Below are 7,500 nucleotides of genomic sequence, written 5' to 3'. Positions count from 1 at the left end.
CGTTCAGACCCAGAGACTCATGCTCTCGTTCAGACCCAGAGACTCATGCTCTCGTTCAGACCCAGAGACTCATGCCCTCGTTCAGATCCAGTAAATCTGCATCTCGTGTGTTTCACTGTAACTCAGAAACTCTCTCTCGTCCTCATCAGATCATCCTGAGCTTAGCAAGATTTACAAACCTTTAGTAGAAAACTGAAGAGTATAAAATTTGTGTATTTGATGTGCTTTTTTTTACTCAGAAAGAACAACAGTTATTTTATTTGAAAAATATACATAAAAATACATTTTTCACATTTTAATAATGACTTTAAATTATATGTAAATCTTTTGGAACAAACAAAAAAGTGCTGAAACACGTAATGCTTTGAAAGCTCTGGATTTTATGTTATTTTTTCTATATTTAAAAAAAAAAAAAAAAAATCCTGGCAGCTCATGTTAATGTAATAATGTTCAAATGTAATACCTCTTGTTCTCATGGCATTGAATAATGTTTTTTTATCTATTATTTACACACAAAAAATAAATAAAATAAAAAATAAACCTGGACCTCAAAAGAGACTTTAAAATCAAACTCAAATATCCAAATCATTCGACTTCATAATTGTCTGATACGTCTAAAATGCAAAAGACAATCCCACAAATACGACTTTAAAATGAGGGAAAGATCAGATTTTCTTCTGGTGAGTTGATGTGACGGTGTGAACAGGTTTGGTTACAGTAAATGCTTTATAATGCACATCATATCGTAATGTATTCAGTTCCAGTGCCAGATGAAGGTCACAATCACATACTCGTGCTGTAAATCTTTATGAAATAATGGCTGATATCTCTGGTGAGATTTAGACGGGAGAATGATTAGATATTAGACATTCACTGAAGACAAACATTAACTGTAGAATAGCGCCATGAATCATTCTCACGCGAGTCAAGAGAGAAATGGAGATTTCATATGAATTGAAGATGTTTAATTTATCAAACTGAGACGTATATGAAGCGTTCCTCAGAAACACTTTCCCATCACACACACACACACACACACACACACACACACACATGAACGTTTCAGGTCATATTTCCAGCTTCTATATAATAAACAGATTGGAAGCTGTTCATGAACCGGATCACAAGTCATGGAGACTGTAAAATTAGCCCAGTCCTGCAAACCCAGTCCATATTAGGCCGTTTCCTCTGCGCTGAGTCTCACCAGATTAGCGGAGCGTTTGTCCTTGATGAGACTAAATAAGGGTCCGAGCAGAAGCCAGATGAACACACACACACACACACACACACACATCAGACGGGTGAACTGGCACCATCTCTGAGCAAAAACATCCAGCGCTTGATGGCTCTGAAGAATATCGTGGACGCATTAAATCCCAGTGTTGCTGAAGTGATCTGACCTTTGACCTTTCACAGGTGCTTTAGATTCCATCTTATCTCAGTCACTTCAACTCTTAAACACAAGCACTTGGTTACTGTCAAGTTTTGTGTGTTTTCTGATTGACCACAGCTCTGCCCAAACTTGAAAACTGCTTTATCTCTGATGAACGCAAAGGACAACTCAAATCTGTTCACTTTATGATTTTTTATTTTCTTAAAGATGGTTTGATAGATTTTGGATGAAACAGAATAGGTTGATAACCTTTCAGACACACAAACAAAACATGAATTAGTTACAAAATAAATCTCAATAACACTTTCTCAAAGTAATAATACAAAAATGGTACTGAATCCTCAAACCAAACAAAGTAATTTAGATTAACCTAGGATAGTTAATAATTAAAATACCAATCCCATAATTAAACTTATATAATAATATAATATAATAATTAAACAATACACATGATCCCATAATTAAACTTATATACAAAAAGTCATATACTGTAGAAGCATGAACTCAACACATTCAAACACATTCAATCCTACCAGTTGCGTCTTTGGATGATCAGGAGCTGTGGTCACAGTATCTTTCTTCAGGAACAGGTGAGAGAGCCAACAGAGCTCTTACCAAACATTTCAAATGCCATGCCCTCTCTGTGGGTGCGCAGGTAAATATGGTCCCAAGAGCACTTCCTAGAAGTTGGTTCCACCAACTCTGGTTGCATGGTTGCCCCCTGCAGTTTGGGAGTGCTCAGTACAACTTGTAACCATGAATTGACCGGAGGAGTGAATTGACGTAACCATGAATTGACACAACACCTCCCACTTGACCTCCTGGTTCTTCAACCCAAGGAGGTCACACCAGTACTGTGATATGTTAGATTTAGTTACTCCATTTTTGATCCTGTTGTTGCTGCTGCTCTTCAACTGGAAGCAGGACAACTATCCGTCTGACATCCCTGTGAAGAACTGTTGCAGGTATCTTGGTTGAATGTTTTTTCATCTTTTTGGTGGGCTTCACAGTTGCGACTGGGTAGCTGGGGAAGGATCGGAGATATACATCCCTTACAATTCCCTTCCTGTCAGTGTTAACGTCAATGACTCTGGCAAGCCTGAATTGACCTCTCAAGGCGTTCTGGTCAGCCAGCCAGATGACATCTCCAATTGCCACATTCCTGTGAGCTGTGTGCCACTTGGTCCGGACAAACAGGTTTGGTCCGGCTAACTGGCTCCATTTCCTCCAGAACCGGTCAACTTCTGTTTGGATGGTTCTTAATCTCTTGTAAGAGTATCCTTCAAAGTCAAAGGTCCCTGGATCTCCTCTGGGTCCAGTTCTTCCAAGCAGAAGTGAATTTGGGCTAATGTATTCTACACAGTCCTCCCGGCTCTGAGTCCTGGCATCAATAGGTCGTTCATTTGCGAGGTTGGAAGCCATATAAAGGAAAGTTTGAAACTCACCCCATGTGAAGACTCCGTTACCCCCCAGATTGTGCAAAGCCCGCTTCACAGTCCGGACAGCAGCTTCAGCAGCTCCGTTTCTGTGAGGTGAGTCTGCTGGATGGATCTTCCAGCTCCATTCTGTGCCATGCTTGGAGACTTCATCTTCAAGCTTTGATTTCTCCAGTCGGTCCAGAAACATGTAGAGCTCTTCGAGGGCAGGTCTGGCTCCGACAAAGTTCTTTCCAGGATCCGACCACAATTTCTTTGGATGTCCTCTCAGTGCCGTAAATCTTTGGTAGGCTAACAGGAAGCCTTCAGCTGACTGGTCACTGACAAGGTCTGTGTGCATAGCTCTGGACGCCATGCAACAGAAGACAATTCCCCACACTTTGAGTTTCACCTTCTTTCTCACCTCATCCTTCACTTCGTAAGGTCCAAATAAGTCCACTGTCGTGTACTCAAATAGCTGGTGTTATTCGCTCCAATGGAAGGTCACTCATGATCTGTTGGCATCTTCGGGCCTTAAGTCTCCTGGTAAGTGTAGCTTCCTTGACTCTGGACTTGATCTCAAGAGCTGAAGGAATCTCCTTCCTCTTTGGCTTGCTTGTGGTTGAGGTCTTGGTCAGCATTTCTTTCCACTTTGTGGCAGCTCTCCACACCCAGGCAATGACTCTTATCAACCTGGTTAAACTGCTGAACTTATTGATGTTAAGGATTTTCCTCACTGAAGAACCAGAAGGTGGCCTCCGGACTTGGATTTGGTGCCCTTTTCCTCTAGGGCTGCTTTGCAGGTCCTTGTTTTGGTCAGAGGTTGGAGACATTGGCATTGCAGTTGCAGGTGGAGCATGTTGGTTTTTTCCCACCTGTGCTCGGGTCAGTGCTGCTGTAAAACATTTCCTTTGGAGCTTGTTTATACCTTCTTTGGCATCTGCAGCGACATTTTTGGCTGACTTTGTCGGCCACTCCTCCACAGGTCGTTTCAGAAACTCTGGGCCATTTTGCCACACAGAGTTCTCTTTGAGGTCTTCCGGGGTTGCTCCTCTTGTTGTGAGGTCAGCAATGTTCTGCTCACCTGGAATCCATCTCCAGTCTTCAACTGATGTGGACTTCTGGATCTCTCCCACTCTGTTTGCAAAAAAAGTCTGGTACCCATAACTGTCCCTTTGGATTGCACCCAGCACAGTTTGACTGTCCAGCAGATGAAACCACCGTTCGACTTGCATCCACTGTGCTTTTCAATGTATTTCCTGAGTCTTGCAGCAAACACAGCACCACAGACCTCAGCCTTCACTGGTTCTCCCTTTTGGTCAAGTGGTGTGAGCTTGGCTTTAGACTCAACAAGCCGGACCAGGATACCTTGCTCGGTCTCCCACCTGAAGTATGCAACAGCTCCATAGCTCTGGTCGCTCCCATCTGAGAATGTTATTCCCCAGGGTTCTCCAATCCTTTTGACTGGTATGAGGCTTCTATTGAAGGTAATTTGGTTGAGGCGTATGTATTCCTCAAACAGGTGGATGGCTTCTTCTCTAAGTCTTTCAGACAGAGGTGTGTCCCATGTGTCTCGTGTTAGAGTTTTGCCTCCAGCTTCTTGAAATGCTTTTCTGACTAGAATGGCTCCTTTCTGTTTGGCAGGTGTTGCAAGCCCTATTGGGTCATACAAACTAGCTACTTGGCTAAGCAGTTGTCTTCTAGTCAGTGGATTTGGAGTTTTTCCTCTCACCTCTTCTCCGACGAGATTTTGGCTGATTCTCATCTTCTTTTTTCTCTTTGAGAAGTTTATCGAGGTCATGAGGTACAGTTTGTCTGGTTCGACCGGGTAACCAACTCCCAGGGCTTTGTTGTCTCCTTCTCTCATTTGGTTGGGGAGAATGAAGACTTCATCTGATGATGCTGGATGTTCTGATGTAGACGTCTGCCTCCCACTTTGGCCTGATCGGACCCACGGCTTGAGAAAGAATCCACCTGCCTTCAGAATTTCTTCGACTTTTTTGGTGGTTTCGTCTAGCTTTTCCAGGTCATTATGGGATGTCAGGATGTCGTCTACATAGGAATCCTCTTCAAGGACTCTCCGTTCCTCCTCCAGATGAGTGAACATGGGCAGCTTTGCTGTCTCTCTCATGGCCAGTTGTGCGATGCACCCTGCTGGTCGATCGCCAATGTTGACCCTGGTGATAGCATATTCCTCAATTTCTTCATCTTCACTGTTCCTCCAGAGAAATCTATGGAGGTGCATCTCCAGGTCTTCAAGCCACACAGAATTGTACATCTTCTTGATCTCGCCGAGGGCAGCATGGACTCCTCTCCTGAACCTTAGTAGCACTGCTCGGATGGGATTAAGTACATCAGGCCCTTTCAGGAGAAGGTCATTCATGCTGATTCCTCTAAACTTCTGGCTGCTGTTCCATACCAGTCGGACAGGTGTTGTTACAGAGTGTGGGTTTGGCGCCACCAAGTGACTGACGTACCATACTGGTCCTTTCCAGTCAGCAATGGTCTCTCTAGTGAGTTTCTTTGCTGCCTTCCTTTCCACCATCTCATGGACTTGAGTTGTGTATGCTGCACGCCACTCTGGTTCTTTCTTGAGCTGTTTCTCCGTCCTCAGAAACGTGGCTTCCACTGCTCTTCTGTTGTTGGGCAGGGAACTTGGATCTTCAATCCAGGGGTATTTTGTGTCCCAGTGAGGCTCCTGACTATGCGCATCTGACTTCACATATCTGAGGCCTTGCCTGATCATCTCAAGCTCTCTTTCTTCACTCAGAGTCATGTCTTTGCCTCCTGGTTGACAGTTACCACACCGGCATCCTCCACACATGGGTTCACAGGCCGCACCAATGCTGTCCCACTTCCACCAGTCCAAGAACTCTCTGCCAATAACAGTGGTTTTGGTTTCAGCTCTAGATTCTTGCATCTCAGCAATTTCTTGATACTTCACTGCTGTGATTCTCATCGATCGTGCAAAGTGAGTCTCAGAATTGTGCAGGGCCATGTCCACTACTTCACAGAGGTCTGGATGTGCTCCGCCAACGGTCTTTCCTAAAGGGCTTTCCCACAGGACAAGATCTCCTACTACCTTTATTCTCTGTGGAGCAAGTCTTCCTTCACGGTGGCTTATGAGAAGCTCAACATGTTCTGGTCTGTGAAGATCTTCCAGGTTGGTGTCGGGGAAGAACTTCTTGAGTTGCTGTGCTTTGATTACTCTGTGAACTTCTGCAATTTCATCCAACCCATAACAGATCAGCTCATGAGCTCTCTCCGTGCCTCTAGGTGTTTTGACTCTTACCTTGAGTAAGTATCTTTTGGTCTTTACCTTCATGGCCATGCCTCCAACTCCATGGACGACAAGCGTGATCTTTTCACTTTGAAGCTTCAGTCTCCTGGCAGCTATATGAGTGATGTAGTTGGTATCTGATGCTAAGTCAATGAGAGTTCCAATTTTCTGTCCTGCGTTGGTGGTTACTTCGAGAAGCATAAGAATAACTGGTAACTCACGTGTGCTTGAGTCCATCACTCCAGGAAGGCTTCTTCCAGTGCAGTGTGATTTTGCAGCCATGTTGGTGAAGGCTCTCCTGAATTTCTCTGCCATGTCCGGGGTAAGCTCAGATATTAATTTATCTTGCTCCTCTGTGAATGTTTGCCTCCTGGTGCTGGGTTTTCCCACTTTCACAGATTCTTTCCCCTTGAATCCTCCTTTCAGGCAGAGAAAGAAATGGTGATCTGAAGAGCTTCCTCTTCTGCAGTCTCTATTCCTGCACAGGTAAGTGTCCGTACATTCATCATCCTCTGCATGACATCTGAGGCATCTCCTGCATGCTCCCAGCCTTTCGACAGCATTCAGCTTCTCACCAGGCTTCAGTTCTTTGAATTGCTTACAAAAGAAGATCTTCTCACGGTGCTTTTCATCTCCACAGACAACACATCCTCCTTTTCTCGTGGACTTTGTGGAGGCATACCTCTTCTCCAGGTACGTAGCTTTCTTTTCAGGTTTTTCACTTACACCCAGTTGGTCTAGTTTCTCTAGAATGTCCTCTTGTGTCTTTAAGAATGTTAGAAGGATGTCGAAGTGATTGTCAGGTGTGACTCCATTTCTTGGATTGACCATGAATGTCAGCCAGTCCCTCTTTATATTATCTGGCAGCTTGCTCTCTATGGATCTGATCACAAGGGGATTCTTTATGGCTCCAGTGCTTTCGAGCTCCGTGAGGTCATTCAGGGCCTTTTCCACAGCTTGAATTAGGTCAATTACCTTCCTTGGCTGGTGTGACTTTAAAGGAGGGATCCTCTCTAGGTCCTCAATTATTTCCAAGGCAATTGTTGACTTGTTTCCATACCTGTTTTGAAGTACTCTAAATATGTCTTCAGCACTGTTGTATGTTGACAGGCGCAGGTCTCTACATATTCTCTCGTCCACACTGTCAAGGAGCTGGAACTTCTTCACTTCCACTGAACCAGTCGGCTCTCCCTGCTTTTGCAGACTTTCCCAGTCTCTCCTCCATCTATGGAAATTCCTCCTAAACCCAGTGAATTTAGGTAGACTGGTTGGCTTTATTCTTACCACTGGTTGTGGAACTGCTGTTGGTTGAGGCTCTGGACCTCTTCTTTCCTCTTCTGCAATTTTTTGTGCAGTGAGGAATTCTGCTCTTCTGGCCTCGAGGTTGCTGCCGAATGTTTTCAGGTCTTTTA

Source organism: Leuciscus leuciscus, assembly GCF_965113295.1.
Source record: "Leuciscus leuciscus genome assembly, chromosome: 21".
In the NCBI taxonomy this organism is placed as follows: domain Eukaryota; kingdom Metazoa; phylum Chordata; class Actinopteri; order Cypriniformes; family Leuciscidae; genus Leuciscus; species Leuciscus leuciscus.
Note: the sequence above shows the minus strand (reverse complement) of the source record.